General features: G+C 40.2%; 1 protein-coding gene across 2 annotated transcripts in view; it reads right to left on the reverse strand.

Annotated features, from left to right (window-relative positions):
- The window catches only part of SERPINI1 (serpin family I member 1), an 80409-nt gene extending 68341 nt beyond the window's left edge, over window positions 1-12068 (reverse strand). The window contains exons 1-2 of one of the 2 annotated variants that reach the window (XM_084639875.1): window positions 11912-12064; window positions 11364-11502 (exon numbers count right to left, since the gene is read on the reverse strand). The gene's annotated coding sequence lies outside the window, so the exon portion shown is untranslated. Of the gene's footprint in view, window positions 1-11363; window positions 11503-11911 lie in introns of both variants that reach the window. The other variant, XM_084639874.1, reaches the window with a different exon arrangement.
- Between the last annotated feature and the right edge of the window lie 28 nt (window positions 12069-12096).

Here is a 12096-nt window from a genome sequence, read left to right on the forward strand (position 1 = left end):
CGCTGCCCCCATGTCCCATTACTGAAAACCTACAGAACTCAGCGCTGAGAGGAGGCATACTGGATCCCTCAGGGTACACATACATTTCTTTCCTTTGATCTCACACCTCCATGGAGCTCAAACCCTCCTTCTCCAAGGACCCTAGACCTGATATCACAATCTCAACTCTGCCAAGTAGCCCCAACTGATCTCTGCACCATTCAGTACAGCTACACCTAACATAGCTGAAGTGCATGAAGATAATTACCCATTGGTTATTGCCAGCTCCAGAAGGGTAGAGTTAAGGTTGCATTAGTATGTCCTTTGACTCTGAATTTCCTTGTTTTCTGAAGTTTGAGTTTCACTGAACTCACTTTCTGGAAGGGCACAAGACACCACCAGGCAACCTTAACTGCGTTAATGAAGTTTTCTGTCAGTGATTATTACACTATTCAGGGCTTTGAAAGCCAGTATAAGCTAATTACACAATTAGAGCTCTGTGAACAACTGATTGTTTTGTATTTTTTTTTTTTTTTGGGGGGGGGGGGGGCAGGCAGCCAAGGCCAGCAAACAAAAACAAAAAAATCACTTTGGGTCAAACAAAAATATTTAATTCAACCCAAAATGAAGTGATTAGTTTTGAGCTTTAAAACAACCTTTTATTTTTATACGTTTATATAAAAATTAAGTAAATTTTGAAACAGACATTTTGAATCACAATAGTTAAGTGGTTAGTTTTGACTTTTTGAAAAACAAACATTTTGACTTTTAAAAAAAAAGCACAACAATTTGTTGAGTTCAACATGAATTTGCAAAATATTTCGGTCAACCCAAATCTCCTTTTATTTTTGGCAAAAAGAGAAAGTTTTGTGCACAAAATTTCATCCAGCTCTAGCTACAATCTGCTTTTAAAGAGTATCTCCCAGCAGTTTATTTTCCTTCACTGTATTTCTATTTATTGTTTGTAAGATCTCCTTAGAAGCCTCTTACTCCCATTGATTTTTTCCTCCTTGTCCACTTGGCAAACTTTGATGTTTTCCCCACTCTTACCTTTTGAATGAATCAGAAAGACAGACAAACTACTATATGTACAGTAAAGTGAACTGGGATTTTTCTACATCATCTATCACAGGAATTCTCAGGCGGATAGCAAAGAATATCTTGGTTTTATATGTAGCTGATCATTTTGGTAGACTACTATGAATCTCATGTTGAAGATTTGCTATTATAGTAAGTTGATCAGCCTGCCTTGGGTTTTGATTGATTAATATTTATAAATAGTAGAAGGACTAAGAGAGGGTGCTTTTATCTGGAAGACTGAATATGTCTGCGGAAAAGAAAAAATATGAACTGCTTCAGTGATCTTAAATTGCTATGTGAAGTACACAACAATTAAATGCTCCAATAACTGCTTTAATGTGGACGGAGGGGGAAAAGCACTCTAGAAGAATAGATCTATTAAGCCAGTTAAAAATATATAAGTTGTAGTTAGATATATAAAAATACAACTAAAGTCTTCACTGGATAAACTGGGGTAGGAAGCATCACCATAAAATCTTCAGACATGGAAACGGATGTTGTTGGAAGATGCAATTTTTGCTGTTGTGCTGAGAAATGTGGCAGATGTGTAGACGCCTTTGGTAACTGTGAGACAGCAAGCAATTCATCCTGGGCATCTTCAGATAAATGTATCTAAATCACCCTTAGACTTAAAGGCGGCCATGTTCAGTGAAGAAATAGTAAACAAAGAACTGGTGCAAAGATGAAGGGCCAAATTCTGCTTTTCTTACATGAAAGATTACCTCACTCCTTGCTTCCAATGGTACTTACTTATGGAACTGGGTTCTACACCACATGAGTACAAGTGCCAGGATTTGACTCTCCTGGGCAAACGTGGGGAGCAAGTTAATTACTGCTAAGGCAGCTTAAGTCATCTTGCATTGATGAATACAGAACAATAAAGGGAAATAAACTACAGGGAAATACAATTTTGATAAACGAAAAGTAATGCATATTGGAAAACATAATCCCAACTATACAGATAAAATTGTTGTACCAATAAAATAAAAACCAGCAGGATCTTATTAAAGGGAAAAAGGCAAAATACCACATTTACTGTGAATACAGAAAGAATCATAGTAAGCAGTTATAGTTATAACATTCCATTCAATCTCATATTTATTCACACATTCAGTCATTCATACAAACACACACACACAGGTTCTGCAAGGTTGTTATCATAGTTACCAGCCTTAGAGTTGCTCATGCCAAGCCACTGGCCAGGTGGCCTGGACATGAGGAGGGAGCAGGGCCTTGTCAGATGCTCATTTGATGCTCCTGGAAATTGGTTTGCAGAATCAGACCCCAAAGTTCTCACTTTTTAGAGTCCATTTTTATAGGAATTTCTTCCTATGCCAGTCTATGGGAATTGCTTCATCATGCTGTTGCTGAATCAATCAGCAGATAGCACATTCCTGACGGCTCCAAGATGTTATCTTGTTCTTTGGTTCTCCCATTCTTGAGGCTGTTGGGTGGATTCCAGTCTGCCCTCCGGGGGGTCCTCTGGTTATTTCCACTTGACGTCTTCTTCAGCCGATGGACACTGGATTCTTAGGCTGGCACCTCCCTGATCATTCAGTTATTATCCACACCAAGCATCCATCCACATACATCCTCTCTCTCTATTTTAATCACAATTGTTAATACAACAAAAGGGTGGGGAGTCTCTGGGTGCTGTTTCTGTTGTTAGAGTATTGCTTTGAGTCTCTCTCTCTGTGAATTGCTTTGAGAATAGACTCTGTCTTAGAATGTACTAAACACAATTAGCAGCTTGCAAGTTTCACACAGAGGGAGAGAAACAGTACCAAAAACCAAGAGACCTCTTAATTAGTAATACCCTGGAATTTAAACTCTGGGGAATCAAACTCATTTGTGATTTTAATACAGAACTTCTTTAATATGATCCAACAAAATGATGGGGTCTAAATTAGCTGTTACCACTCAAGAAAGATCTTGGAGTCATTGTGGATAGTTCTCTGAAAACTTCTATTCAATATGCAGTGGCAGTCAAAAAGGGAACAGAATTAAGAAAGGGATAGATAATAAGACAGAAAATACCATTGTACACCCACATCTTGAATACTGCGTGCAGATGTGGTCGCCCCATCTCAAAAAAAAGAAAAAGATATATTGGAATTAGAAAAGGTTCAGAAAAGGGCAACAAATATGTTTAGGGGTATGGAACGGCTTCCATATGAGGAGAGATTAATAAGACTGGGACTATTCAGCTTGGAAAAGAGACAACTAAGGGGAATATGATTGAGGTGTATAAAATCATGCCTGGTGTGGAGAAAGTAAATAAGGAAGTGTTATTTACTCCTTCTCATAATACAAGAACTAGAGGTCACCAAATGAAGTTAATAGGCAGCAGGTGTAAAACAAACAAAAGGAAGTATTTCTTCACACAACGCAGAGTCAGTCTGTGGAACTCTTTGCCGGAGGATGTTGTGAAGGCCAAGACTGTAACAGGGTTCAAAAAAGAACTAGATAAGTTCATGGAGGATAGGTCCATCAATGGCTATTAACCAGGATGTGCAGGGATGGTGTCCATAGCCTCTGTTGGCCAGAAACCGGGAAGGGGCGACAGGGGATGGATCACTTGATGATTACCTGCTCTGTTCATTCCCTCTGGGGCACCTGGTATTGGCCACTGTCGGAAGACAGGATACTGGGCTAGATGGACCTTTGGTCTGCCCCAGTATAGCTGCTCTTAAATTGTTATGAAGTGGTGGTGCACAAGCCAATGCACCATGATGAATTCAGTCCCCTTTGTCAAGGTTGCTGAAGCAAAACAACTCTAAGTCCATTTAATGGCAAGTCAATGGGAGTTTAAATGTTTTCCTGTCAAATACGGCAACACAAAAGTTGTGTACATGGATTAAATCCATGGAAGGAAAGGGGATAATGTGGAAGGGTTAAGGAAACTGAAGTCCCTCTCAAGCATTCTTGTCAAGATTAAACCCAGTGAGGGAGAATTCACACTTTTATATCTAAGGAACCCTACTTCACATACGGGACTGTATTGTGAGTATTTGCGGTCCAGTCTGGTTAAGTGCCAAGATCTTCCTGGAAGGAACTGAGTGCCCTTTGTGTTTATCAAGTTCATGAAGAGTTGAGAGATGTCAGCAACTCACAGGGAATTCTTAGCACTTTATACTATTAGGCTCTTGTTCAGTGAAAGCATAACTATTACATTTAAATGAACAACTGCATGAGTGAAGTACAGCACCACAACAGACCTGTATTTCTCTCTCTCTCCCCAAGTTAGTTTTAGTTAGCATTTTAGTATTTGCATAAAAAACTAAAATATGGCTATATTGTTTACCTTTCTTCGAGCTTGAATTCTAATCAACATAGAATACCATTCCTTTGGAGAGAATTTGTCTTAAAAATGGAATATAGTAGGTCAGTAACCTTTTGACAAAAAAATATATATGTTGTATTTAATGCATTAACATTTCCCCTCCGCCCTTTGAAAGAGAATCTGTCTGACCGCTTTGCAATCTTGCAATGATCAATACAGATAAAGAGCATCAAAATGAAAATCTTAAATTCAGTTTAAAGCTATATTCATTTATTCATATAAATTTATGAAATAAATATCTATGGACATATGACATGACACTTGAAATTTTAATTACTTCACAAAGGTGGTCATCATACATACTTGCATAAGTCTGATAGTGAAGAATCATTCCAAGAGCATTTTGAAAACAGAGAATATAGCTATTTTAGAGCCCTGTGATGACAGGAATGGCCACTCTGTCAAGTACCATGACTGGGTATTGTTCAGCACTGAATGACAAGACAATTTTTGGCACAAGTGGCTCTACTTTGATTTTGTCTGTGATGAAATGAGTGACAGGATGTGGAGTATAATATAAGTGTGTGTGTGAGTGAGTGAGAGAGACACTTTCACTCCAATCCACCAAAAGCAGAATGACGCTTTTGCTTTTGAAGCACAGCAAGGTAATGTAGCTTTACGGTTTTGAGCACCGCTGAATAAAATCATTGGAGGACAAGTTGTATGGGCTGTCTTCTTATCTGGATTTATAGCTGATATGATCTCTCCCTCCCCCCAGCCCCACCCCCCAAGAAAGTGTTATCTGAGTCAGACACCATAACATAAATTTCCTACAGGTATTGTAATTCAACCCACTTGTATTGCTGTATATGGTTAATGCTCGAGAGATTCTTTATGGACACCTCCATCCCCAAAAAAATCTACATAACTGTCTCCACACCTTGTCTGTGATAACTGTAACGTGCATATGTGCATGCATGCACGCGCGGACACACACAGTATAGAAGGAGCTAAATAAACTCCTTAATGCAACTTGCTCTGTTATCTCTGCCATTTCATACATGTCATTTCCTTTTCACTGGGCCTAAAACTTTGCAGTTTTTACTGCTGGCATTACTATAGGAGTCCAAGCAACAACAGTTGAACATAAATTTGTTTTGTTTGTTTTTTTAAATACCTAGAAAGTTACTTAAACAAACAAAAAGCTATGTTGAAAGAAATGTGTTAAGGTCGCCAAGTCAAGCACTCAAGGGTTAGGAAGTGCTAAAATTAAGTTCCCCTATGGTACCTTAATTCTGTCCTCTTGAGCGCATGCAGTACGATACAATCTTTAACTACATGGTCACATACTACTTTTTCCACAGGACCCCTCGCTCATACAGTGCATAGGAGGCTCTGTGCAGTGTTCCAGGAAAGAGGTGGCTGTTTAGTATTGCTTTCACCATGTAAAGCAGAGGTGGGCAAACTACGGCCCGCTGGACCCTCCTGCCCAGCCCCTGAGCTCCTGGCCCAGGAGGCTATCAGCTCACCTCGCCGCCAGCGCAATGCTCTGGGCAGTGGGGCTGCAGAGCCGTGGCTGCTTATCCTGGTGCTCTGGGTGGTGCGGCTGTAGGGCCGCCAGCCACCGGTGCTCCAGGCAGCGTGGTAAGGGGACAGGGAGCAGGTGCAGCTGGACAGAGGACAGGGGAGTTTGTAGTGGTGGTCAGGGGGTGGTGATGTGGATAGGGGTCAGGGCAGTCAGAGGGCAGGGAACAGAGGGGTTGAATGGGGGCAGCGGTCGGGGGAGAAGTCAAGACGGGGGGGTGGGGGGGTTGGACGGGCTGGCAGGGGGCAGTCGGGGGCCGTTCTAGGGACTGTGAGGGGACAGGGAGTGTGTGGGGGGGTGCTGTCAGGGAACAGGGAGGGGGGTTGGACGGGGGCTGGGCCAGGCCACGCCAGGCTGTTTGGGGAGGCTCAACCTCCCCTAACTGGCCCTCTGTACAATTTCGGAAATCCGATGTGGCCCTCAGGCCAGAAAGTTTGCCCGCCCCTGATGTAAAGTAATACAAGAATTCTCAGATATAACAACGTTTCATTAAAGTTTTTTTACATTTTCCGTTTTTCATATAAAGAAAAGTTAAAGAGTCACCACTGATCACTGCTGATGACAGGCATATACATATGCAACTAGATACACAAACAAAAATTATATTATTTACACATATATAAAATATGACCATTCGTAGTGTATAAGTTCTGCTGAGTTTATTTGGATATGCAAAGTACCAGATACCAGTACAGGTGTGTGAATATTTAAGGCAAGATTTTAAAAAACAGGTGCCTAATGTCAGGCTCTAAGTCCATATTTAGGCATCTGTTTTTGGTAAGCTCTTAAGCACGGGCTCTGCACCTTGAGGAGAAACTGTACAAGGTCATGCACAAAGTGCATTTCACCCATAAGTGTGCTGTTACAAAGTTAATGGAACAAAGTATGTCGCCTATGAAATACATGGATTATCAAATGCTCTTTTCTACAGCAAGTTTTTCAAATATGCCAGAGACATTTCTTTGCCGATGAGGAGTAGTTCCCTAGCAAATTTGAAATTTTAACTTGACACTTTATTCACGTGTGAACAAAATGTTTGAAAAGCTAAGGGTAAGAGTTTCCACATCAGGATCAATCAGAAGTGGCTAAATAGAATATTGGCAAGCTACCTCCAGCCCCCAAAATAAAATTCAGCTTTGGCTAAAAATAAGCACAAGACATTTAGGTAATTTTCAATGAGCTATTAAGGGCCTGTAAATAAAGGCTTACTATAAGTGCCTTCTCAATAACAAAATCACTAGCACAATGCTATAATGAGTAGCCATAGGTTTAGTTGTACCTGAGATATGCAGTAAGATGGCCCAACCCTGAAGAGTGATGGTCTCCAACAGAAAGTGAAGAGGCTCAACACTTCAAAGGAGGCGCTATACAGCCACTTTCATGCAAGAGCTGACATCAAAGTCAGAATTCCTGCAGCTAAGAGGTTGCTCTATGAAAGTAATACTCTCACTATGTAGTATTTTGACTATAGTCATTGGACCAAGAAGGGACATGGGATCTACTGTGAGTAACTGGGGCTGGAAAATATACCACTTGTGCATTACCAGGTATTCCCCATATATGAAAAGTGAATGATTTACTCACATATATTAAAATGGACCACAGGATGAAACAGGCTTAACCTCAAGAGATAAGGTTTACATAAAGGATGGATGGCCTACCTCTGCCAGATTTTCTGTGGCACCCGAGACAAGTCACTTACCTGCCCTGTGTAGTACTGCAGATAATATATACTTACCTACCTGTGTGTGAGGCACTCAAAAATTGCAAAGAATTTTGAAATACACCCCCAGATTATAATTCAGAACTAGCATACCCATAAAAGTATAGAAATGGGAATGCACGACACATTTAGCCAAAATTTCTATGACTGAAACATCCGCTTTAACCACTGTTCCCGCAGGAGAGGAAAACATTCCCTCCTTCATTATCGCTCAACAATTACACAAACAAGCCTTTCCCTTACTGATACAAGTTAAAAATCTATATGAAATTGATCTGATTTCATCCTTGATAATAGTTTACATAAATGTATTTAAAAAACCTGGATATCTATCTTCTCTTTAAATTGATAATGCACACTCAAAGATATTTCCTTAGATGATCAAAGACTCAGTTATGAACATCAGTTTAGAATTAAGCTCAAAAGTACAAGGTAGGATACAAAACATACCATATCCCTTAAACCACTGTTTATATAAAAAAATTGAGGTTTCCTGTCCTTCTCCCACAGTTACATAAAACATTCCAAGACCGTGCTCTTGATATACTTAGCTACTTAGTTGTGATAAAGGGCAGATCTTAAATATCTAAACCTTAAATATCCAGATTAACCAGAAAAGATACTGTCAACATTAATAACTCTAGGTTTCAGAGTAGCAGCCATGTTAGTCTGTATTCACAAAAAGAAAAAAGGAGTACTTGTGGCACCTTAGAGACTAACCAATTTATTTGAGCATAAGCTTTCGTGAGCTACAGCTTATGCTCAAATTGGTTAGTCTCTAAGGTGCCACAAGTACTCCTTTTCTTTTTATGAATAACTATTTTCCTCTCCTTTGTCAGTGTACCTCCACTGACTTCAAGGGAAATATTTCTGATTTAATTCAGAGTGATAGGAGAATCAGTTTTTAAGTAATCCCCTCACTACCACCACCCTTATTTTACATGGAGATTTGTGACTTTACCCAAATCTTCACGTAAATGTTTTTGGTAGGATTTTTTTAAAGCAATATTTTTACTGCATCTTGAGATTGTTTTGTAAGCCTGATTTTCTTCACATCATTTTCGTTTTAGCTAATGTCATTAAGATTAAAAGAGTAAAAAAATTACCGTTTTAACATTAATGATACTTGCTGAACTCTCATTTGCAGTTTACTGAGCTTTTAAACTTTTTATCATGACTAAAATATCCTTTAGAGGTCGCTGGTAGGAATATTTTCTACATTGGCAAGGTGAGGTAAAGACACCATATTTTGTCTCCATATTTCCCCCATGGAATAAGGTGAAGTGGGGGAGGGAAATCATACGTAGAACCCTGCGTGGATACAAAATTTGTATCCACATAGGATTTGCAATCCATGGATGTAAAGCTGACTGATAGCTGCAGATTTGCGGGGCTCTTGATATAAAATTTGGATCTGTATCCATGCACAATCAGCAAAAATGTTCCGCAGAGATAAAGCGGATATTCACAGATTTGCAGGGCTTTAATCATATGGCTGTCACTCACTCACCTGAGGCCAATCTGAATGTAGCTTGTTCAACCATTTATCTATACTCCTCCCCCCCCCGTCCCCGCCCATGTTGGAAAGAAATAGTGGAAATAGCTGTGCCTTAGGCAAAACCACTTAGTGCTGTTACATGTCTGACTATCTATGACCTATACCAGGGTTCTCAAACTTCATTGCACTGTGACCCCTTTCTGACAACAGAAAGTACTACACAACCCCAGGAGGGGGGATGAAAGACTGAGCCCGCCTGAGCCCACCACCCCAGGTGGGGAGGCTCGGCCCATTGTTCTAGGCAGCGGGGGCTGTAACCTAAGCTCTGCTGCCCAGGGCTGAAGCTCTCTGGCTTTGGCCCCCATTAAAACAGGGTCACGACCCACTTTGGGGTCCCAACCCACAGTTTGAGAACCACTGGCCTATATTATAAAAGAGGCCTAAAGAGATCATAGGACTTGCTTTATAACAAGGCAATCATCTATAGTTGCTTTTCAAAAAGCTCCCAACTCCCCCTCATGCTCCACAAAACCACAACAGACAGCAGTTTTGAAAAAACCAGGAAGCGATAAGAGGATGGAAAACGTATTACTCTCTGACTCTCTGACTGCATCTGAGGAAGTGAGCTGTAGCTCACGAAAGCTTATGCTCTAATAAATTGGTTAGTCTCTAAGGTGCCACAAGTCCTCCTTTTCTCTCTGACTATAGACTCTTGTTTTGGAAAGTCAATTCTGTGGTTAAATAATTTGAGGGAAGAGAACCAGATTTTAACAGAATATTCTGTTCTATGAATTTTTAAACAAAAGAGTGTGCATTACTACACAGCTTCATTTAAAAACATACTTAGTTTAATTTCCTTGTGCATGCGCTCATATGAGAGAGATATTAATATGATATCATATATATGATATTAATCATATGATTAATATGATATTAATTTTTTGTACACTACACAAATTCTAGATCTACCCCATCAATAGAGAGGGATATGCATGAGTTGGTGTTCGATGGATTGCACAAAGATAGATTAAAAAATAATAAAAAGCAGGGTAGAATGAGGGGAATATTGTTTGTTTGTTTTGAAATGAAGCATAACATTCAGATGTCATCTTGGGTATTCTGGCTTTCTTTATGCATTAAGCTATCGGGACCTAACAGGTGATGGATGGTTTCATGGTGTGTTGCTGTCCCAAGTATTTGAGATCTCTGTTCCCACACTGCAAAGGTAGGAGCCTCAAATGTATGCATGGCTTTCCACAGACAGTCCCTTTTTGTTACCAGAAGTTATAACCAATGGTTGACAGGTTTAACTGTCATTTACCTATTCAGTCAGTTGCTGGCACTCTTCCTACATATCTCCTGTTATATGAAGTGTTTACATCTTTATCACACTATACAGTATTCTTAAAAAAAACCTCTTTTTACATGAGCTAACAAATTTAAGAAACCTGATTTTTTTAAATTTTTAAAAACGCATTTTTTTTTTCATATGCTAATTAAAGTTCTAAAGCTTTTCTGTAACAGTTGCTCTTAGCAACTAACATATGTTACCATTGTTTAAACAGGGAAATGCAAGGACTTAAAACAGTGATACTATTTTGACCTTTACAGAACTGTTCATTTAAAGATTTCAAAGTGCTTTACATAATCATCATCATTATTTATTATTATAGTATCTTCATTTTTATTCATAATAAAAGGGGTTAGAAATAAAACTTAGTTTTTGCATTTTTTTAAACCTTGGGATAATTATTGTATTAGAAGGCTGGTAAATATACACTGCCAGAGATTGCTATTCATTTTACTGAGGTGTCAAGATGTGCGTGAGACTTTGAGTGAGGGAGATTTCAAATTTGGTGTGTTGCATATTTAGTGAGCCACACAATGCAAAAATTTTATGTTGTAAAGAGAAAGGCACTTTAAAATATGTTCAAATTGAAAAAGTTTTTCTCCAAATAGGGGACACTTATGAGTTATATATACACATGCACCCACCCACCGATACATATATACACATGCAGATATACACACACACATATACATATACACACACACAAATAGCTACCTGTTTTAAATACCCTACTTCTACACTCATTCTGAATTAACTTAAAACTGAAAGACTTGTAATTAATTTTTTTGAATTATTTTTCAGTTTTAAGAACTTCTTAAATCTTCAGAGTTCTCAATATTATTTTCTCCAGCAAAGCTAACACACCTTGAATTGCATCAACACCAGACGTTGGTCCCAGTTTACAGCGAGTCATTGACAGAGTCGCGAGGCAAGTACAACAAAGCCAGGACTCAGATTTACAAATCTGTAACGGATGTGGAAATAGCCTCTGTCCAAACAAACACTGGGGCGTGGAGAGAAACAACATTGTAATAAAATAGAAGATTAAAAAAATGCAGTGGGTGGGCTGGGGTGGGGACAAACATACCACTGCACTAGGTCACACCCATACCCAGATTCAGGGATTTATTTCACGGGGTTTGGGGCTCCACGAAACTGAGGGAGGTTTCTCAATAACGGAGAAGTGAGCTAGGTTTAAACGACTCACACGCATTGCAATATACAGAGGTGCAGCAGCAGTCAGAGGGAGACTTTCGAACGGATCCCAAACAATGACTGCCAAGTCCACTGACATGCAAACCTCTGCCACGCATGAAACAGGGCGGGGGGCAGCTACCAAATGATTTCCTAGGGCGGGGAGCCCCCCCACGCACCCAGGCTGCCCGCACCGCGAGGTACCTGCGTGCGCTTACCTCCCTTGGAGCGCTCCTGCAGCCGATGCGGACGCCGCAGCTCCGCTGGACTGGGGCTACTCCCGGGGCCGGAGCAGGCGCGAGCACAGAGACCGCCTCAGGAATCGTTTCTGAGGCGTCCGCCGACGCCGGCATACTCTCACGCCTGCCCCGCCCCTCTCGGGGCCACGCCCCTTCCTCCAGAC

This window comes from Lepidochelys olivacea (genome assembly GCF_965140295.1).
Source record: "Lepidochelys olivacea isolate rLepOli2 genome assembly, chromosome: 9".
In the NCBI taxonomy this organism is placed as follows: Eukaryota; Metazoa; Chordata; order Testudines; family Cheloniidae; genus Lepidochelys; species Lepidochelys olivacea.